Source organism: Microtus oregoni, unplaced genomic scaffold (genome assembly GCF_018167655.1).
Source record: "Microtus oregoni isolate MIOR12 unplaced genomic scaffold, Mior012 000013F_ref0000133, whole genome shotgun sequence".
NCBI classification, from domain to species: Eukaryota; Metazoa; Chordata; class Mammalia; order Rodentia; family Cricetidae; genus Microtus; species Microtus oregoni.
Genome location: NW_024543072.1, coordinates 37,072,484 through 37,096,051, shown reverse-complemented (window position 1 = coordinate 37,096,051; position 23,568 = coordinate 37,072,484). Strand labels below are relative to the sequence as shown.

At 42.2% G+C, this 23,568-nt stretch overlaps 1 pseudogene; it reads left to right on the top strand.

Moving 5' to 3' along the window:
- Window positions 1-3,006, top strand: part of LOC121454984 — a 52,959-nt pseudogene extending 49,953 nt beyond the window's left edge.
- Window positions 3,007-23,568: the final 20,562 nt, after the last annotated feature.

Sequence of the window (23,568 nt, the reverse complement as noted above, 5' to 3'; positions counted from 1 at the left end):
GGCCTTCAAGAAAGCTAGGTGGAATTATACATCTGAAATTGTTTCATAGCTTCCTTGGTCATGGGAAGGCGAGCCCAAGGAGAGTATGGAGTTAGGAAAGCCATGCCAAGGCATTGAGGGGAAAGACCAGAGATCCAGCCACACATTCTGTAGACACATCTTGGCAAAGAGATCAGAACTGGGATTTATCTGGGATATGCTACAAAGTCCTTGTGATCTTTGAATTATCCCACTGTGCAGTAAATTACTTAGCAACAAATCATAAGTTTAATTAATTTTCCACTTTCTCCCATGTTTTTTAAAATGCTAGTTAAACCCTTTTAGCCTCTGCTTTTTTGTGAACTCTCTAGACAGTCTTAGATCTGTGGCTCTAAACCTCTTCGTGTTGATTCCACTGCCAGATTGATGTTTTTATTGCCTTGTTTCATTTCTAATCAATCTTTAATTTTCAAAGGGCATTTCCTTACATGCTTGAACATTTTCTTTTCTTGCGTGTAGGAAGCGCTGGTAAATTTTCTAAACTTTCCTCTCTACCTTTATCTTCAGTTCCATCAGTGACCACTTGACCTTTGATATTTTTCATGGGCTTCTGCTAAGGATGTTGACACTTCAGTGGGTCTAAGAATAATTGCTGGGCCGTGTAGTGGATGAGATATTTTGCACTGCGGGACATGCTGATATATAAGCAACAGTTTTGAGAGGCATGAGATCATAACCTAATGAAGAAATGTCACACAGGATGACTTCCTTGGCAAGGTAACTGCCCTTTAGGGTCGTGTGAAGTTATGTTACTGACCTCACTACATTTCTACTGAGTTGGACTGAAAGCAGCATGGAAAACTCTTTTTGCCAGGAGAAATGTAGCTGATCTGTCAGTTGGAAACTTTCTAGCATCCTGACTTCAGTTATTTGCTCAGTTTGATTTAAGCCTCAGAGAAGTTGGATTTCTCTATCCTCTCTCTCTCTCTCTTTCTCTCTCTCTCTCTCTTTCTCCCTCTCCTTCTTTCACCTCTCTCTCTCTCTTTCTCCCTCTCCTTTCTCCTCTCTTCTCTTCTCTCTCTCCCTCTCTCTCTCTCTCTCTCTCTCTCTCTCTCTCTCTCTCTCTCTGTCTGTCTCTCGTGTGTTTGTGCATACTGCATTCATGGGTGTGCACATGTGTGTTGCTGGTACGCACACAGAAGAGACCATCTGGTGTCCCACTCAATCATTCTCTTCCTTACACCCCCCAACACAGGATTTCTTGCTGAACCTGAAGCTTGCAATTGTAGCTAGGCTGGCTGACCAGCAAGCTCCCAGGATCTACTTGTTTTCTGCCCCAAATGCTGATAATACTGGCATGCACAACCATGTTTGGCTGCAATTGAGTTCTGGGGATTCTAACTAACAGTCTACTGTTTTTACAGAAAATGTTCTTGTTCACTGAGTCACCTTCACAGTCCCATAGATGAATGTCATATTTGTTCAGCAATGATGGAATAGTATATTACCAAAATGAATTAATGTGATGCAAAACATCACCACAACATTTGTGCACACAGGTAAGTTGCCTGGAGACAAGGCAGAGTCCTACTGCTAAGTACTTTGCTCAGAACCTTGAAAACATTTTATTTTTTTTTTTGTTTTTTGTTTTTTTATTTTTTACTGCATATCACTCCTTTATTATACTGATCTGGAAAGAGATTTAGTATGCCCAAAACAAGTTCTGAACCCACATGGTAGGGTCAAACAGCTGGAACATGATTCAGACAGTGAAAGACAAAACCCTGGGCATGATCAAGGGGCACTTCCCCTTTACAAGACAAGGTGGAGGGATCCTAACACACAGTAAGAGACACTCCTGTCCCTTGAGGACAAGGAGCTTATCCCACTTGATATGAGGGATGGCTTATTTTCTGGTGACCACATTGGACTATTTCAATCACCACTAGAAACCTCAGAGGGGCTTTTGTGTGCTGATAAATATATATGTACTTTTTTTTTGTTTTTGTAAAGGTAAATGTAACACATAGATTTGACAGGATTGATCCCATCCTTCTGGGGCCAGCAGCTCCTCTAGGGTCAGAGAGGAAGATAGTATCTTCTAAATCATCTTTTAAATGCAAGCTACTTTCACCTTTCACTGGAATGACTATAGCCCCCAGTTACCTAACTGCGGAAGAGTGCAGGACAGGCTCCAGGGACAAAACTTGGCTGCAGCATTTCACTGGTCAGACCACAGCACGGTTCCTCCTTGACATCCTCCTAAAGCAGACCCTTGTAAACAAAAGATCGCCATGGCCGCCTACAAGCTAGTCTTCATCCAGCACCTGAAACTCGAAGAACCGCTTTAGCCTGACCTAAGCCGGGCCGGCCACAAGGAGGCAAAGCACTGCGGACAGGCGTTGCGAGATGCTGGCTATGAATTCGACTTTACCTCCGTGCAGAAGAGAGCAATCTGGACCCTCTGGACAGTCCTGGATGTCATTGACCAGATGTGGCTGCCAGTGGCCAGGACCTGGCGCCTCAATGAACAACACAATGGCGTTCTGACTGGTCTCAATAAAACAGAAACTGCTGCTAAGCATGGTGAGGCACAGGTAAAGATCTGGAGGCGATCTTACGATGTCCCACTACCGCCAATGGAGCCGGATCATCCCTCTACAGCAACATCAGTAACGATTGCAGGTACGCAGACCTTACTGAGGACCAGCTACCGTCCTGTGAGAGCCTGAAGGACACTATTGCCAGAGCACTGCCCTTCTGGAATGAAGAGATTGTGTCCCAGATCAAAGAGGGGAAGAGAGTCCTGATTGCGGCCATGGCAACAGCCTTCGGCGGATCGTCAAGCATCTGGAAGGTCTCTCAGAAGAGGCCGTAATGGAGCTGAACCTGCCAACTGGCATTCCCATTGTCTATGAACTGGACAAGAACTTGAACCCCGTTAAACCCATACAGTTCCTGGGAAATGAAGAGACGGTGCGGCAAGCCATGGACGCTGTGGCCTCTCAGGGCAAGGCCAAGAAGTGAAGGCGATCAGACAGACTTCTACCCCAAGACCCTCCTCCCTCCCTGTTTCTGCCTCCTGCACCCTTCCCAGCACCCGTCACTGACTCCATGTTTAGGATCTTAAGTTTAAGTTGTAGCTGCAGATGGGTCCTGTGGCTCTCATTTTTGTTTTAGTATTTTATCCCCTGCACCCACTCCCTTCATAGAATCTAGCCAGAGTAACACCTCTAGGGTGCAGGTTCTTGGTCCACATCCAGGGAAGACTCCTCTTCCCAGGAGAGTTGAGAGGCAGTAAAAACATTTTAAATCGTCTCAAAATCTATACCAAAACTGTTCTTTTCCTTGACCCTTGGGTGTGAGCATCAAGCTCAGTATCACAAGTTCAAGGCTTGGGACTTGACTTTTGTGTCTAGAAAGTTTTTCTGAAATTAAGGCTAGTTTACATTGCTAGGTAGAGTAGGGGCACTCAGCTACATGTAAAAACTCATAGGATCTTTCTTCCCAGTTGGAAGGAGTTTAACACAGTCACAGTTCTGAAGCTGGAACATGGTGTGCTCTGGTTCTTAGGTGTCATTCTCTTCCTGCCTAGGGGGCTTTATCTAACTGTGAGCCCTTCGGTTCCTCCCACTTCTCCCTCCAGGCTGAGTCCAGTCCCTAGTTGGTTCACTGATAGGCTGATTACCATTCCTCTTCTAGCTGTGCTGAAATCTGTGCACTAAGACTCACTTCTAATTCTAGCTACAGTGTCTCTACCTACTCCATCCTCATGCCCAAAATTCCAAACAGTAGTCAAGAAGTGATCTGAGGTGACATGTCAGGAGTCCAAATTAGGCTTTCGGTGAAGTCTCCCCTATACCCTCAAGGGTCTGTGTGATGTCGAGAGGAGGCGGCCAGAGATGTTCTGTCCCAACAAGGCCACCATGTCACTTAAAAATTCTAGTTTCGGGTGTGCACTACTGTTTTATAATGACGTTAAGATGACAATTTGATTGACAGTTTAAGACCAGGAGGCAACTTGACTTTGGAAGAAAAGCAGAAAACATTCTGTGGTGAGCCTAGTTCTAACGTGTTTAGGGCTTGAGGTGTAACTCTCTTGCCTTCTAAAAGCTGCCTTGAGGCTTTTAAGAACCACACAAAGTCTGTGTGCCAGTCTCTACTGCCAGCTCATTTAGGACAAGCCCAAGGATGGTGAGAACCAGATCGTGAAGGTGCATTCCTATGAGAAGCTGCCCAGTGCTGCTTCTGTCAGCCTCCCCAGACCCCTAGCAAAGCTGAGCAAGTCGCCTGTGAGTGCAAACCCTGACCCCTGCCTGCTGCCTGTGTTCACCTCCTCTAACCGCAGGGGACTCTTTTCCTCCACCCCCTCCTTTAATCCTGACTTTCTTATTTTTTCTTCATTATTTTATTTGATTTTTTTTCATTTTACATACCAACCCCAGTTCTCCCCCACTCCCCTTCTCCCACTCCTCCACCACCTCCCTCCCTTCCCATCCTCCATTCACTCCTCAGAGGGGCAAGGCTTCCCTTGGGGGTGTCAGCAAAGTCTGGCTTACCAAGTTGAGGCAGTACCAGGACCTTTGCCCCTGAATCGAGCCCCCAAAACCAGTTCATGCAGCCAGGATAAGTCCTGGTCCTTCTGCCAGGGATCCCACGAACAGATCAAGCCACACCACTGCCACCCACATTCAGAGGGCCTCGTTCAGTCCCACGCAGGCACCCCAGCAGTCAGTCCAGAATCCATGAGCTCCTACTAGCACAGGTCAGCTGTCTCTGTGGTCTTCCCCATCATGATCCTAACCCCTCTTGCTCATATGTTAATCCTGATTCTCTTAGAAAGAAGTATTTTCTAAAACTGGTCAGTTTAATGCCATAAATCTGGTCAGTGGTGTGACATCGTCAGAGAACTGAAATCTTAAACCCCAGAGAGACGCTCTTCTCTAGAGCTGTCTTCCTATCCGCAAAGGTAGCATGGAAGGGGTCAGCGAGGTAGTGAACCGTGAACCACCGACACCATCTGTCTCCTTCCAGCGGGTTTCCCTCTCCACCCCTGTAGGAGGGGAGAACAACATGAAAAGACCCCCAGGCACATCAATATCAATATCTTCATGCAACATATAAACTCTGGTGAGGAAGGGTGAAGTGGCTAAAACAGGGAGTCTGTGAGACTTCGTACAGCTGAGGCTATCCTAAGTCACAGCAATACACAGGTGCAGGCTGGGCTGGTAAGAAACCCACGCAGAGAGGGAAGGAGAAAGGTTCATGTTGGGATGCTGGGTTTGGTGTCTCATCTTCCTCACCAAAGTGTGGTGCCCTGAACATGCACGAACCACATCTTTCTGATTTCCTGATATATTCCCAGGACTTGGAAATGTGCCTGGTTCACTAGAGGCTCAAAATGCTTGTGGGATGAATGGATTAATGAATAGTTAATAAATAAAGTTGAAAAATAATTGATGGATAAAGAAAAAATAATTAATGAGTAAATGAAATAACTATAATGAATTATAGTTATAAACATAGTTATAAACTATGGTCAGAACCAGAGTCCATGACACCCTGGTTAGCTCCTTTAAGTGTTCTGCCCCAAATTTGCATAAATATAGTAGGTAGAGCATACTGTGCTCAGACTTGTGAGGTACAGATCAGGATGGCCAGGTAAAGTAACTGACTTCACTATATTGCACGTCCACATTTATTTCTTCTAAATTCTAGCTCACCCAAGAGGAAGTACCCAGCCCCTGAGGAGTGCTGCTGAGTTCATGGCCCTGGTTACACAACTGGCTTAGCTCTGTGACCTCAGGCTCTTTGCTTGTAAATTCAAACAGATCAGCTCATTAGGTTGTAAGAATTAAATAAACAAGGTATGTAACAGAGTCTAATATATCACAGTTTTGCTTAGCTGTTTTCTATTATCACTCTCAATTAATGAGAATAATTTTCATTTCTCAGATTCTACTTTTTTCTTAGGAATTTCAGTCTTTTTTGTATGCTATAAATTTTTGACATTCTGGTAATTCATGTTTGCCATTTCTCATCATAATACTATAAAAATATATATTGCATAAACTACCAATGAAAACAAATTATACATCACATTTTTGACTGATGATTTGGTAATAGCTATTTTCCACACACTTTTTATAGGAAGAGATACCAACTAAATTCATAGTTATTATAATATTGAATCAATGACAGGCACAAATAATACCCTTTCAAGTTACTGGCACCACAATGGAAATATTTGTGAGCTCCATTAGTGGTACAGTCTCAGCCACTTCAAACACGGTGGTGGCTGATGTCAATAATTAAAGGGAAATCTAAATTTTAGTTAGAATTTGGGGAAAATGAAAGTTCTTCCCCTGTTGAGCCTCACAAACAATCACATGTACAGTCCCTAAACCCAGGTTGAGAGCTGATGCTATAGAGCTGTTCTTAAGCCACCTTAACAACTAGCCAGAGTACTATTCCCAACTGTGGGTCATGTAGTATATATATGCACTTCAGAAGTAGATATAAAGTATATGTGATTTGACTTCTAGGCAGAAATGCACACACACACACACACACACACACACACACCAACTGTAAACAAAAATAATTATTAACACACTGTCTAAAACTGCAAAAGACCCATACAGCTCAAATATCTAGCAGTAGCCATTGAAAATAATTTTTATAATCCACACATTATGAAATACAAGCTGTTTTTTGTTAACAAGAAAAAAGCAAAGATTGACAATCATCTTTATGCTGGCATCAAAGAAACAAAGTTACAAATTATATATCGTATATACAGTTACTGGCTAACAGTGGCTATGAGGTGCTGACAGTGAGAAACGTCTACTTTCTACCCATTTTGGTAAACATTTTATTTCCTACTAAGACTGTATCTCCTATTACAAAAATATGAGAATGTTTATTATGGGATAAAAAGTCAAGCCTAGGCTTTTCTGGCACCCAGAAGCCAATATTTTATAGAATGTGTAGGAACCAAACATCTCTAGTGTTACTCAAATGCCTGCGGGTAGTCTGAGAGAAATAACCCCTGGGGATTTTCCTATAATTCCTAGATAAGGATAATACCTGTGGTCCCCAAGCAACAGTCTGATGGTTTTTTATTACTCAGATATGAACTACCGTTTAATCTCAAAATCAAGTAAACATTTTTGTTCTAAGTCTGCAAATATTTCCTGTTGGTGGGTCCCACGATTTCCACATTCTTTAGAACTGCTAATCCTTGATGCAAACCAGGAATTCAAACTACACCCCTTTGCCCATTTCACATGCTTTCTCTTCTCTTTAGTGCTCCTTCTCCAGGCTAAGGTTGGGCCTGTAATTTGGTCTCTTTAAGATCAAACGCCCTTCCAGTCATTGTCACCTGTAGTACTACCATGAGAGAAGAGCAGACTTCAGGACAGGACAACTTTTATGGGCACAACAATGGGAAAGTATGTAAGAAATGTATGTGCTTTTATAATAAAGATACCTTTTCCCATGTCTAGTAACTTGCCAGTTTACAGCTATGTAGTTCTATGCCTCCCATACATGTCTTTACTGCATGCGCACTTGCGATCCTCCTCTTTCCTTCTAGTATTTGAATCTGTTCCTCATTCGCAGCCATAAACGTGCATCCTTCCTCTTGCCATCCCTAAGCAACAGCCTGATGGTTTTGTGTTACTCAGATATGAACTACCATTTAATCTCACAGGGACCACGTTTGTGACACTGTGACTTCCTATCTCTCAGAGAACCCTCCACTCATCTCTTAAATGTCACAGTTCCCTAGAATTCTGTTCATTCTCATAAAGCAATGACTCATAGCACCTCCAAGCTCAACACCCCACGTTCATCACTTTTCTCCCCAAACATTCTCCTTTCTCTGATGTCCATTTACTATGCCAAGTCATGCCATCTTGATTTTCTGTTTACCGTGGGCCAAACATTAGTTATCTTGCTAGACGAGTCCTCACACGGCATCCTGTATCCAATCTAACTTTTGAATCTAAAGATTTCACCCCAGGATTTTTTTTTTTGATTCAGTTTACCCACTGTTACTACAATCCTGGGGCCTCATTACCTCTCAGTGGGGCAACTGTGCCTTCTTTATTATTGCCTCTATTTTGGCTGCCTTCTCTTTATATGAACCTAAGCTATCTCTCTAATGCCCAAATTTTATTAGGAGATTTGCTTTGTTAAATGTATATCTTTGATAATGATAGGTTTCGGAATACTAATAAAATGGCACTGTTGAAAGGTCAACTTTCAGTTGGTCAGAGAAACTAGAGAGGAGATCTGACTAGGCCAACTGCTGGACAGACAAACAGACACATGGGGATTTCTTTTCTTAGGACCAAAGCTCAATTCTTCATTTTATTTTTTTCCTGCTGTTTGTTCTACCCTATTCCTTCTCTGTTCTGTTTTCTAACCTCTTGTTTCTCTTCTTCTTCCTAGCTGTACTCCTTCTATATCTTCCTTGAATTTATCCTATATCTTTCCTTCTATATCTCCTTATTTTTTCCCTTACTGCTGCTTATACACCCCGGCAAAATCTTTCAAGCAATATGAAAATTATAATGTGGTACATTCTACTTTTATTCAGTGAATGATTACAATGAATATAAGTAAAAGCCAGCATGCTTCTCAATACCATTACATGATTAAACATTATATTACTACAGGTGAAAACAAATTCTTCCCAAGGACCCACATTCATTCGTGTCTAAGCAATTTGTCATAGGTTAACAAAGTGCAAGCAAGCAAGGTATTTTTCTCAGCCAGTTCTTTTAACGGTAGGCTTAATGGTGGTTAAAAAGAAATGATCAATCATTTTATTATTTATCTCAAAGGGTAATCTTATAAAGACCTTAAATTAAAAGAATAACAAATCTAAACTTTTTAAATAAAATATCAGTCATTTATACTTTACATCCTCAGGGTGGATAACCACTCATCAACAGTTTTTTATTAAATCATACCATGAAACTGAGGGGAAAAAAATGGGTACAAGGAATTAATCATCACCTTTGATCAACAACCCATCTTTAGCAAGAAAGTTACACCAGTCAGTAATAGCCAGATTTCCTTTTCTCTTGTTCTCTGACCTCAATGAATCCTTTGTTCAACTATTAAAAGTCTGTCTTTTTAAACTTTAAAATGTTCTCCCAAGATTTTCTACATCAAAGCCATTAACAAAAACATCTTAACCTAACTTTACTAAAAATCTACATGTCTAAATTCCTTTTAAGTGTGGTGGTTGAATCATTTATCTGCTCCAGCAACAAGGCTTGGAAAAAGTCAATCACTCTTATTGTAAGTACCAGTGACAGCGCCCAGTGCGGGGCCAGAAACCCCCTGAGAGTTTTCATAGAAGTCATAGGTTATGAGGGATGTGCAGGAAGTAGAGCCATGTTGATAACAACATGAGGTCCTTAGCCCACGTAGTCCCTGGGGCTCTGCCTTTCCAGTGTGTCTAAGCTGACTGCTGAGCCATGTTCCACGAGTTTCAATGCTGATTGCTGTCACTTTCGCATGGCCCCTGACACAATTCTTTATTGATCAACCAAGACCCTTCATGATTTTATGTCTGTCTATCTTTCTAAGCTTATTTTCTTGCCATTTCGGCTGCATACTGCTAAACCCACTTTTGTGAAATAATTTACATGTCTGTGTACTTGAAGCGTCTGGTCACCATGCATGTCGCCACCATCACCATACATGCCCGCATATACACACCAGATATGTCTAGTTGATATATACCCACACCCATCCTTCAAAACTCAAGCACAGTGCCACCCACTCACGTAGCATCTCTTCATTCTTATCCCTCCTTGTCACTCTGAGCTACGTTTTCTTTGTACTGTCACTCTCAAAGCTATGCCACCAACCTGGCTAGAAAGGGTTCAAAGACAGGTGCCACACCTTGTTAGACTGAACAGCACTAACTACTGAATGCTCAACAAATACTTGCGGAATAAATAAATAAATGGTCAGAGTGTAATAAAATTTACCTTATGTCACCAGTGCTGCCCACTCTACCACACAACTCCCAAACTGATCATCAGTTCATGCCACTCACTTTCTTACACAATTCCTTCATGCTACTAATAAAATGGGTTAGGTTTTCAGCACTATGGGAAAATATCAGGAAAAAAATTGTCTTAGTAAGAAAAAGTGTTATCCAAAGTTTTGGTCCTGTTGCTTTGAGCCTTTGGCAGCATGAGAGAGGGCTTGGCTGATGAAGCTGCCAGCTTCACGGTAACAAAGAAGCATTAAGGTAGAGGAAAGGCTGGTTTCCCAATATTCCCTTCCAGAATGGATCTCCAATGACAACCCGGAGCCTTTACAAATGGGCCTTTGGGAGATGTTGGTCCAGACTCCAACTCCCAGCCTGCCAAGCGCTGACCCTCCCACAGGGTATTTTGGGTCGCAGCTGGAACAAGTAACACGAACAAGTAACACATGACTTTAGGTTTGCAGTGCGCTCCCTCTGTCTTCCCACTGCCATGCTCCCAGCTACCCGGGAGTCTGCCGCCTATTAAACTTGGGCATTTAATTTGGCTTAATCTGGTCTGATTAGAATTCTTTGCACTGGCAGAGAAAATATTCTTAACAGATGGAGGTTCTCACCACGAAGGGTCTGTTTTTTCCCACGGGTTCAGGGCCCAGGGTTGCCTGCTGGAAAATGCTCTTCTTGTGTGCCTCCTCTGCCTGGCAAGATCGGCTTCACTTGGTAAGTTCCCCTTTTAAACTGCTTGCAGGTAGGATTTGGGGGTGACCCATTCGCTTTTAGGGTTTGGGGATAACCCATTTGCTTTTCGGGTTTTTGTTGAAGTCTCGGCTGTGCTGAAAGCCTAATCCATGCAGTGAAAGCCATTTGCTGAGATGGGATCTGTCACCCACTTCTCATGCACCCCCGTTTTTTGTTTTTTGGTTTTGTTTTGTTTTTTTAACTCAAATACTGTTCAGTGGACGCACCACAACAGGATTGAGTCACACAGGCATGCGCTTGAAATCTTGAAATGGATTTCTTACGATTCCCAATGATTCCAAGCGTAATACAAAATGCCTTTAGGCAGCCGTTTATCCTTTTTTTTTTTTTTTTTTTTTTTGGTTTTTCAAGACAGGAGCTAATTCCAGGACAAAAATCCTTTTAAACTGGGACTATCTAACCAGTGTTCCAAAAGTCCACATTTCTAGATGCGCCCTCATCCTTTCCACTTTGCTCATTGGAGGCCAGCGGTTTGTCACACCCAACTTCCATTTCCACAGCTGCTCTGCTCCTCCTTCCTTGCTACTTCCCTGCCAGGCCTAACTGCACCAAGAGTTTTAAGTTGGTCAGCTGACACAGGTTTCCAAAAGTGATCTATTTGTCTGTCAGAATGATGTGGCCACAATATGTTTATGTAAGTATGTTAATGTGCTTTCGTGGTGTGCTTAATTTAAGTTTCTTTATGCATGTGTGCTTATGTTAAGATCAGTAAAACTTATATCTCCAGATTGCAACAGTCTGGAAAAATACAAACATGAAAAAAAAAAAAAACCAAACATGGGCAGCCACCATTTTAACCTCACTGCCATTTTTGGTAAGGGTAACCACATGTGCTAGCCACCATTTTAACCTGAACGCCATCTTTGGTAAGGGCAACCATGTGTGCTAGTCTGCCATCTTTGGTAAGGGTAACCACATGTGCTAGTATTCTACTAGTATTGATAACTGTAACTAATTGGATAAAATATGCCTCTAAATTTAGCTTATACACCCAGTTTAAAATAATAGGTAATGGTACCTGGTTCTCAAATGCCTTTTCATAGGGCATCACATTTTAACAGGAGCTTCTAACACAGACATGCAGTTTCCACAGCATCCTTTAGCTCCTCCAAGAAGACAGAAGACCTTCTGCCTCCATGCCTTGCCTCTGGGTTTGGCAAAACAACCCACAAAGCAAAAAGCGGCCTTGCACTTTTTCAGCTTCCTAGATGCCTTTTGGGGAATCAATTGTCTCATCCTGCCAAGACAAGTAGACTCAAATCTTTCCCCCATAGGAAAAATCTTTGGGCCTCTGGTACTCAAGCACTGCTTCTCAGACTGGTGTTCTCCAAGGACTAAGGAGAGGATTTGGGATTGTCTGCATAGCTAAAAAGCTGTCTCATTTTTGCTCATTTATCCCTTCCAGATCTGTCTAAGGACATTTGACAACCTAAGGTACTGTTCTTTAACAGGTTTCATAGTCCAGGTTTAACAGGATTCAGGTGTATGTTCAGAGATTCAGAGTTCCTAATTTACTTTAATTGTATTCTAAAATGTTCATACCTTTTAACCTAAAGCAATAGCCTTTTGCTATGATATAAATTTCTTCCAGTTTTCTTACAGGTTCCTGGAGAAGTTCTACTGCTGTATCAAATTCAGGTCTGGAAAAAAACAAAACATCTAACAGTCTCCAGAGCCTTTTGCTAACCCCAGCCAGTTTCAAGCATATTTTACAGGTCACTCCTGCTGCCTGGGCCAAGACCAACTCACAAAGTGCTCTCTAGATTATGTCAAACACCTGCACCAGCTCCTGGTACTTTACTATTGGTACCAACTCTCGTAGATGAAGGACACCTACCTACTAAAATCTGGTTGTATCTGATACACCCAAATCTCACCTGTCCAACCAGGACATTTCCCTGTTCCATTCTTTCTGGCAGTTAAAGCATAGGACCAGTAATAACAATATTTTTTTTCTCCTAGCCACCTGCCTTCTCTTCTCCCCCAAAAAGCAGCTGCCTGAGGAATCCAGGATGACAACAAAGTGGATGCCACTCCAGCCACTCCTCTCGCTGAGCGTGAGCACGCCAACTCCCAGATCTCCCCTCTCCCACATTGCCCTATGCCCCCAGGAAGTAGGCAGACTTGAGCCAACACCCATTTATCCAAAGGGAGTCTAAAATGTTGGTCATAAATATCACCTCTTATACCCCTTATATCCAAAGAATCTGGAATGTTGGTCCTGACTCCAACTCCCAGCCTGCCAAGTGCTGACCCCTACCACAGGGTATTTAGGGTCGTGCCAGAACAAGGAACCAATAGTTTTAGGTTTGCTTGTGTGTTCCCTCTGTCTTCCCCCTGCCATGTTTCAGGCCACCTGGGTCCGCCGTCTATTAAACTCGGCATTTAATTTGGCTTAATCTGGTCTGATTGGAATTCTTTGCGCTGGCAGAGAGGCTCTGTTTGAGAATATTCTTAACAGGAGACACTTGAGATGTAAAGCATGACAAAATCTGAACCCATCAATCAAGAGCCCAGAGATCATGATCCATTCTGCAACTGCCTTTCGAGAATTATTGCTGGCCATAGTCCTCAGAGACCTTGTGCTATAGCCTTATCCTAGCAGGCATCCTCTCCTCAAGTCTTATACTTCCCAACTTTGGCTTACTGAACTCATGGATCAGTCTTCTCTGGGAGACTTGGTTCTCTCTAGGAAGAAGTCACTTCTAATTCTTATTTATTCTTAACCCAATGATGCCTCTATTTGGTGCTAAGTATATTTTACTCCATTGTATTTATTGCCTCCCTCCTCCATTCGTCCTTAGAGACTTATCTTCTCTAGTTTCAACCCCATGATAGTCATTTTAATATTGAATTAAATTATTCAGCTGCTAAATTCCTCCTTATTAAAAAAACTTTAAGATTTGAAGCTTAATAAAACAAACTGTGCCCATATTCCATGTAATGGTCTTGTGGCTTCTATGTGCTGGAACATCAAGAAAAAAAAATACAGGATTCTATTACAAACCATGTATAAAATGAAGAATTGATATAAAATGAAGAGTTGAGCAACTGTGGGATGCTCTCCATCAAGTAAATATGTCCCCCCAAAATCTGATTAAAAGTTTAACAAAGGTACTATATAGACATTGAAGAAGATGTGCAAAGGTGACTTTAAGGAAGGTTCAGCATCAGTATTATCATGGAAATGAAAATTGAAAATGAAAATCATGATGAAAAAAATCACTTAGTAATAGTTAGAATGGCTGTTACTCTATAGCAGAAGATGTGGGGAAAAGGCAGCCCTCTGTACCAGTTAATATGGATACAAATGTACCTCAAAAAATTAAAAATGAAATCACCATCTGTTCCAGGAATCCCATTTCTTGGTGTGTATCTAAAGAAATTGCAGTTGGAGTCTTAGATATCTCTTTGATTCCTCTTATATTCACAATAGCCTAAACACTGGAGCAACCCATATGACCACTGATGGATTAATGGATGATAAAATGTGATAGACACAAATAAATGAAAACCAACACTCAGCCTGAAAGAAGGAAATGGTTGGCTTGGGAGGTTTGTCCTGCTGGCCACTCCATCAAAACCTGGAAGACAGATATTGGCAGGAGGAAGGAGATATGTCCACAGCTGGCCCTGAGGAGAATAGTGAAGCCTTTTCTGTCACAAATCTCTATCTTCAGGGAGGTCCAGGGGTAGAAAGGTACTATATGAGACACATGTGACATGAGACAATGCGTGGGAAATCTCTGTGCCTGGGGATCTTCATCATACACAAAAATGCTTTCTTCCTCTTCTCTGGCAAATACCACACAATAGATGTTGTTTTCCTGCACTTAGTCAACCAGAACCTGAGGAAAGACCTTCCTTTTGGCGAAAAAGGATCAATACTGGAGAGCAAAGAACAATTTCAAATGAACCACTGCTGTAGTTCTGGCGCAAGATCTAGTGGCTTCTTCACTTGGGACTTTAAGTGGAGGTTGCACATCATAGTGGGAGTGTAGAAGGAGCAGATGTCATATTTCAGGAGCAGGAAGTATAAAAGAAACAAGAAGAGGTCAGTATTCCAAAATTTTCTTCAAGGACACATCACCTATGACAGAAGGACCTCCCAAAGTCTTCCCCAACATCAGGACTCTACCACCTCCACTATAGCACCACCGTGGGGACCAAACTCTTCAACACCACAAAGATGTATCTACCAGTGCTCCAGGATTGTCAATGAAGTCACGGCAGGCTAGTGGGATAGGAAATGACAAATCTCCGCTTAGTGAACTCAGAGCCAATGGAATAATACAATTCTCAAAAGAGGAAAAAAAGCAATATCCCTGGTTATTCTAAAGCAGCCTTGAGAATGGACCTGTAAAAGGGTATTTTTCTTGGTCTGCCCTGCATTCTTCCACCGCAGGGGGGGAATTCCAGGACTCTCTTATGCCACTGACCAGATGAGCATGGTGAATGTGATAGGACTGGGTGGTTTTCTCTGATTGTGTCAGAAACCCAAGTATCTCTCCAGAAATTACTCAGCTTGCAATTCTCTTAGTAAATAGAGGGCTTTGGCCTCAGACAACAATGATGCAAATGAATGTAGGTGAAGGTGACGGATGCCGGTAGGGATAAAGTCTACTAGTAAAGGGAGGAAAGAGAAATAAGGATGCAGGGAAATCCCCTCCCTGGTCCTGGTCCTGGGGTTTTGGTTTTGTTGTTACTGTTGTTGTTGTTGTTGTTATTGTTACAGTATCAGTTGCATTAACTGAGCTTTGTGAGCCTGTTTGTGAGCTTGGATTTCTGTTAGACCTTTTGAAGTAACTAACAAACTTCTGGGGTGGTCCATTATTACACAGGAAAACAATTAGAAAACCACAGGAAATTTGGTTATCAAAGTTCTGTTATAATCAAGTAATTCAGAATTTCTGCTTTGAATAATCACAGAGAAGAGAACCGGTGGTCAAAATACATAAGAAGAAATATTTTAGAGAATCTTCAGACTAAACTTGCTTTGGAAAAATAAATTATTTCAATAGGAAAATGATGGAACTCAAGCTACCAGGAGCTTGGAGAACTAAATAAAACTTATCATTCATATGAAATGCTAGGAAGCCTAAATTCCTGAAGAATTCTTTCAGGGGTCATTTTATGTTAAACTTTAACTCAATTCTACTTTCCTGTTCCATTATTTAGAAGTCTTAATACTGAACTTGAATTTATGGTATGTGATTTCTTGGTCCACCCCTATCCACCCTTGGGCAATGGATTTTTAGCCAGTGAAACAATAAAGATAAAATCTTAAGAATTAACTAAACCTTTCTTCTTTTCCTTCCTCAGAAATGTTATCCCCAAACCATCAGATATGGTGTGGAATGTTATTTTAAGGTGTGTTACTTTTGTTTATGCTGAAGAAGATTTGCTTAATGATGTAAAGATGTGTTGCTTTTATTTATGTCCAATTTGTTTATATCTGTGAAACTGTGATTCTTTGCCTGTCTAAAACATCTGATGGTCTAATAAAGAGCTGAACAGCCAGTAACAAAGCAGGAGAAAGGATAGGTGGGACTGGCAGGCAGAGAGAATAAATAGGAGGAGAAATCTGGGAAGGAGAGGAACCGAGAGAGAACAAGGAGAGGAGAACATCAGGAGCCAGTCAACCAACCAGCCATGGAGTCAGAGTGAAAGTAAGATATACAGAAGTAAGAAAAGGAAATTAAGCCTAGAGGCAAAAGGTAGCTGGGATACATTAAGAAAAGCAGGAAAGAAATAAGTCAACCTAAGGCTGGGTGTTTATAAGAAAGAATAACCTTCCATGTCTGATTTATTTGGAAGCTAGGTAGTGGGCCCCCCCAAGAATAAAGAGAAAAAAAAAGAATAACAACACAGATAGGGTTGAGGGTTTAGTAAAATAGGCGGCTACATGTGGATGTCTCAGGGGACTACCTTGTTGCAAGCTGGTGCACCCAATGAATGATGAGGGTGGAGGCTATAATAGAACCCAAGAAAGGTACAGAGAACGTGCCTACAGAAGTTAGCTAACTTAATTTGGGTGCTGAAGTCAGAACCACATCCTAATGGATATGAACTGAGGGTGGCCCAGCAGGGAGAGTACCCTTGAAAATATGTGAGCTGGATATCTTCAGGGAGCCAGGGACAGGTGAGTCTTGATGTGTCAGAGCCCAGGAAAGACCTAGAGGGGAGGGGATATCAGAGATCAACTGATGGATGAGAAGAACTGCATGGAAGGAAAATCCAGGTGTGTAACAGAATCCACATGGGTTGATGAGGGTACCCACAGGAATGGAAATTTCTATACAGGGTTATCTCAATATGGTTCATCATGGTGACTTGGGGCTATACATGAGAAATATTCATACACACACACACAGGAGGCAGGGAGAGAGAGCGAGAGAAAGTGTGGCAAAGATTAAGAATATGGTAATAATGCATTATGATTTGTAGTAGAAGGGAGTGGCGGGCAGTGTTCCTGGCGCCCGGCCGCTTAACCCCCAAAATAACCACACCCAAACTGTATTCATTTAAACACTGCCTGAACCATTATTTCTAGCCTCATATTGGCTGATTCTCACATCTTAATTAATCCATTTCTATTAATGTGTACTGCCACTTGACTGTGGTTTACCAGCATGAGTCAAACCAGTGTCTGTCTCAGAGAGGAGAGCCATGGCATCTGCCTGTCTCTGATTTCTTCTTTCCACAATTCTGTTCTGTCCTCTCTGCCCATCTAAGGGCTGCCCTATCAAAGGCCAAGGCAGTATCTTTATTCCAATGAAAGTAACACATAGACAAACAGCCCTCTTCCGTCCAGGCCCTCACTGCATATTTTCTTGATTGCTAATTGATGTGGGAGGGACCAGATCACTATGGGTGGGAGCATATGTGGCTGTGTCCTGGGCTACATAACAAAGTAGATGAACAGGAGCCTAGAAGTGAGCCATGGAACAACATTCATCTGTGATCTATGCTTCAGGCTCCTGCACTGACCTTCTCCTGGCCTCCTTCCATGATGGAGTGTAGTGTGAAATACAAGCTCAGAACAAAACAAATCAAACACAAACACTTTCTTCCTCCAAATTGCTTTTGGTTAGTGTCTCATCACAGCAACAGAAACCAAATTAGGATACAGCCACTTCAATTTTAGGGAAACCCTATAAAGGCTAAATATTTATATAAAATATCTTTTACATTAGGTTAATTTCTTCAGAGGAGTGACTTTTTAAAATATCATTTTCAATCAATAAATCAATAAATATATAATAGTTTTACTATAATAGTAACATTCATTAGCTTGGATATTTCAAAAGTAGTATTAGAAGTCCACACACTAGTTTGGCAGCAGGATTCAGTTCTCAGACCTCTACTACTAATTTCCTACATCGGGTTTTTAAAATGTGGCTTGCAAAATATTAGTGTTCTGATATCAGTTTAGAACATCATAGCCAATATTTTAAAAATGAAACAAAATTAAAAATGTCAGAGCATAACATTTGTGCACTCAGATTTGGTCTCTGAAAGTTTTTAATCAGGAGGAGGTGTGTGTGTGTGTATGTGTGTGTGTGTGTAAGGTGATAGGAATTTCATATTGTTGTCCAAAATGTTTGAAAACATTGCTTTAAGTGGCTTCATTCAGTGTCATCCTTTTGCACAGCACTGCTGTGCTAATGATTTGTGAATCAAACTTACGTCTTCACAGGAATTTGATGGACTGCCAAACTACAGATCTAGCTCCATCCAGCTGCTGAGCTGATACACAGATTTGGGTGCTCATCATGTTCCTCAAACTAATCTGAGCAAATCTAAGCACCTGGGGCTCCCACATGCACACCCCACCTGCTCCTTTCCCTCTTCTCAGATACTATGTGTTTCTCATTCCCTGGGCTAGAAAATCTGTTGTCACCTTTAAGATTTGTGTCCCTCTCCTGGTGCAGATTCACAGAACCACCAATTCCATCTCTTCATACTATTGCAGCCATCAAGAATCAGACAGTTCTCAGAACCAAAACTCACACTCTCTGCCTGTTGTGACTTGATAGCTCATCCAGGTTGCTGTGGTAGCCTCCTTCTTCCTTCACATTACATAAGGTGGCCTGTGTAGTGGGAGCTGTGGGCTGCATTCCTGCCGCCTGGCTCCTGGCCGCCTGGCTAGCTTATGTCCCAAAATAACAACACACAAATTGTATTCTTTTAAACACTGCCTGGCCCATTATATCTAGCCTCTTCCTGGCTAACTCTCATATCTTGCTTAACCCATATTTAGTAATCTGTGTCCCGGTGTCTTACTGGGAAAGATTCAGTATGTCTGACCTGGCGGCTTGCTCCATCGCGTCTGACCAGAGAGGAGCAGCATGGCATCTGCCTTGGAAAGGAGCGGCATGGTGTCTGCCTCACTTCCTCATCCTCCCAGCATTCTGTTCTGTTTAATCCATCCACCTATGTTCTAACCTATCAGGCCAAGCAGTTTCTTTATTAATTAACCAATGAAAGCAACAGATTAATATGACACTCCCACATCATTTCCCCTTTTTCTGTTTAAACAACAAAAAAGACGGCTTTAACTTTAACATAGCAAAATTACATATAACAAAACAGTTTGTGTGTTGTTATTTCAGGTGTAAAGCTAGCCAGGTGACCAGGAGCCAGACAGCAGGAACGCAGCCTGCTGCTCCTACAACAGGCCTGTGCAAATATCCGACAGAGCATCTCTGTCTTCTGTTTTAAACCTATTAATTATTCCCTAATATCATGTAAGTAAACCCACAAGTCCTACCTGATAAGCACTTAATGTTCTTAGTCCAAGTACTCTATCGCTGTATTCAATTCTCATTTAGAGGCCATCTTACAAACAAACCCTCTCAGTCACAGCACACATGGCCTTTCATGACTAGCCAATTCTCTCCTTAGCACCCCTTCCCTTACAGATTACATGGTAGAAGAACCAACTGCAGATCTATCTATAACTGCCCAGAGAAACCGCAACATCAAATAGTCATTTTTCAGGTATGCTGCTCATTCAGAAATACTTCTCTGCCCCCTTCAATAAAATCAGTCGTCTCTTCAGGAGCTGCCTCTTCAGGAAAGTTCTCAGAGAATGTGCTTCTACATGTCAGGTGCTGTGATTTAGGATTTAAAATAAATAAATGGATGGATCGATAGAGATAGATAGATAGATAGATAGATAGATAGATAGATAGATAGATAGACAATGCCTATGCCATCAAGGAGCTACAGCCTATGTCTGGTGTGTGCAGTAGAAAGAATGGACAGGCAGACGGGGTAGTGAACATATTTGGAGGGGTGGGTTAGCAAAGAGACTATGTGGGAAAAGCCTCAGTATATTCAGTAACTATCTGAGCTCATGCGTGGCAGGTACTGAGGTGGTTTTGAGAAGTCAGGAATGAAATTTGTTAGATGGTGTTATATATGAACTTATGATCTGATGGGAGAGTCTGATAAGCAAGCTTCCATCTCTCTTCTCCAGCCCACTGCTCCAGAAACGGCCAGTTCCCCGTCTGCATATCCTTCCTCTCTACTACACACACCAGATGTAGGCTGTAACTCCTTCATGGCTCAAGCATTTTTTTTTTGAAACCCTAATGGAAATAATCGCAGCACCTGTGTATAGGAGCATATTCTCAGAGCTTTACCCAGCGAGGGGGAACAGAATGGAGAGATGGAGGCTTGCTTATCTCCCATCAGGACCACATACCCTGTGAGAGTGACAACACCACCCAACACATTTCATTTCCGACTTTCCAAAGCCACCTCAGTGCCTGCCACACTATATGAGCTGAGATAGGTACTGAAGAAATGAACAAGGGTAAAGCTAAGAAGACCAAAATAGAGTGAAATTGGAGTATGAGAGTGTTATTTAGGATGCTATCTCACTTCCTCTCAAAAGTTGTGAAATTGTCACGTTTCTGCAAAAGAAGATAGAAACGAAGAGTTGAAATGGCTAAAGTAATTTACTTTAGTCAGTACATTGATCCTCCCTGTCTCTGTAAAGAAGGCATAGAGAGGGAAGACAGAGCCAGGACACCTGGACACCTGAATATGTAGAGAAAGCAGTGCTCAACAAGATCGGTTGAGCAGTGCTTAACCAAAAACACAGACAAACTGTGTCAGCTGGGTTGACTATAGGGCATGCATTCAGATTAGAAATGAAGTCAGGATGAGATATCACAATTCCACTAAATGAAATATCATTCTCTAGGAAGTTATTATTGAACTAATAGGAATAAACAACAAAGCTGCCATGGAAGACCTGAGTTAACGGAAGGAAGAAAAGTACGTGGCTAAGAGAAACAAAGAGATGTAATGGGGAAGCCCCAAGCGGGTAGAACTCAGGAAGGGCCTGGAATCCAGGAAAGGCAGACAAAAATAAAAAAAAAAATTGAAAGAGATTCTTCAACAAGAGCAGGAAACATTCAACGGTTTAGAAACAATATGAATATTATCAGAAGCAAACCCACAGGACCTTTCTGCAACTTCAGCGCCTCCAGCTGCTAAGCTGTTTACTGTAAAATCCAGAAGTAGGGCAGAAGATCACTACGTGGGAGTTCCAAACCACACTCCAGAGTCAGGGGGATTACCAGCAGTGAGGGCAGGGACCTGTCCAGGGCTTGAAAGTTTTATCGGAGGTGGTCTGTGGTGATATTTTGTTTGTACTATAACAAATAAAGTTTGCCTGAAGATCACAGTTCAGAGCTAGCCACACTTGTTACCCATAGAGGCCAGGTTGTGGTGGCAGATACCTTTAATCGCAGCGCTCAAGGAGACAGAGGCAGATAGATCTCTGTGAGTTCAAGGCCACCCTTGGATACACGAACACGATTCAGTCTAAAAGAGAAACAGAGTCAGGTGGTGGTGATCTAAACTCTTAATCCTGGTACTTGGGAGTCACAAGCTTTTAATCCCATCACTAGGGAGGTGGAGACAGGAAGGGATATGAGTGGTAGAGAGAGGAATATAAGATGGAAGGAGACAGGCATACAGGCATTCAGCGTGAGGATTCATAGAGACAGAATTGCCCTTTAGGTCCAAGGTAAATGTTAGAACTAGTGGCTGGCTGCTCTGCTTCTCTGATCTTTCAACTTTCACCCCTGGTAACTGACTCTGGGCTTTTATTATTAAGACCATTAGAACTAGCACTACAGTGGTCAGGGGCAAAGTTGAGGGGGTACATAGAAAACTGGGATATAGTCTTCATGCTAGTTGTCTGGAGGGACTCACTGGAATGCTGAAGGAGCTCGTAAGAGCAATAAGTAGGAAACAGAGACATTGTACAGGGAGCAACTTCATGATCCCATAGCTTCACATATGACTTACACTTTGAAAAGGGGAAGGTGCAGAAGAGTAGAGAGGGATGAGGGTGTTTTATAAGACACACCCTGACACCCTGAGCAAAGACTCTAAGGTAGAAATTGTCATACAAGTGACTTGTGTGATCATGCACACATGTGCACAAGGGGTAGAGAGGATTGCCAGGGGTCTTTAGATTTAACCTTGGTTTTGCTTTTCTTTTTCATTTATATGTGTGTACTCACGTTTTGTATGTGCATGTGTGCATGTGTAAAAGCCAGAAGAAGGATGTGGGGACATCCTGTTCTATTGTTCTCAGTCTTATTTCTTTGGGACAGAGTCTCTCACTGAGCCTGGAGCTTGCCCCTTTTGCTCCGGTAGCTGACCAGCTATCAATAGTGATCCTCCTGTTACTCTCTACTAGAACTAGAACATGTGGCTATTAGACACAAAGCAAAGAAAACCAGCCAACAATTCACAATCCCAGAGAACCTAGACAACAATGAGGACACTAAGAGAGACATCCATGGATCTTGTCTACATGGAAAGTAGAAAAAGACAATATCTCGTGAATAAATTGGAAGCATGGGGACCATGGGAGAGGGTAGAAGAGGAGGGAAGAAGAAGGGAAGGGAGCCGAGAAAAAATGTAGAGCTCAATAAAATCAATAAAAAAAATTAAAAAGAAGCCGGGTGGTGGTGGCGCACGCCTTTAATCCCAGCACTCGGGAGGTAGAGGCAGGTGGATCTCTGTGAGTTTGAGGCCAGCCTGGTCTACAAGAGCTAGTTCCGGGACAGGAACCAAAAGCTACGGAGAAACCCTGTCTCGAAAATCCAAAAAAAAAAAAAAAAAAAAAAAAAAAAAAAAAAAAAAAAAAAAAAAAGAAAAGAAAAAAGAAAAAAATTAAAAAGAAGATAAACAAACAGCAACATGGATGGCAAGTGCTGCAGCTCCAGAATAGGTTCCTCACGGTTGTGCAGAGCATTTTCTCAGCTGCTGAATCTGCTCCACAGCCCTATTATTCATATTTATTATAAATAAGGAGACAAGATCGGAGACATACCTCTCACAGATTGCAGTATCAGTTTAGGACTAGATGGAGAGGACCCGGGCTCAGTCAGTAAAGCACTTGCCATGGGGACCTGAGGACCAAGTTTGTACCCTCAGCATCCACACAAAAATCTAGGTGAGTCAGTGCACACCTGTAGTCCTCCAGTTGTGGAGGTAGAGGCAGGAGGATCCCTGGGAATGAGCCTCAGGAGGCTCAATGAGAGACCCTGTGTAAATACAAAGGTGGAAATCAACTGACATCAACCTCTCGCCTCTTCCTGCATGCACACGTACACGTGCATACATTTGAACACGTACAATTACATATGTTAGTGTCCCCCCCATTAAAAACAAAAATCACTAGGTGGAATTCTATAAAACCTCCAGTTCCCCATAGGGCCAGTGAATTTATGTGAATTGGAGAAGGTTGTATGAAAACATGAACCACAGTACATCATTTT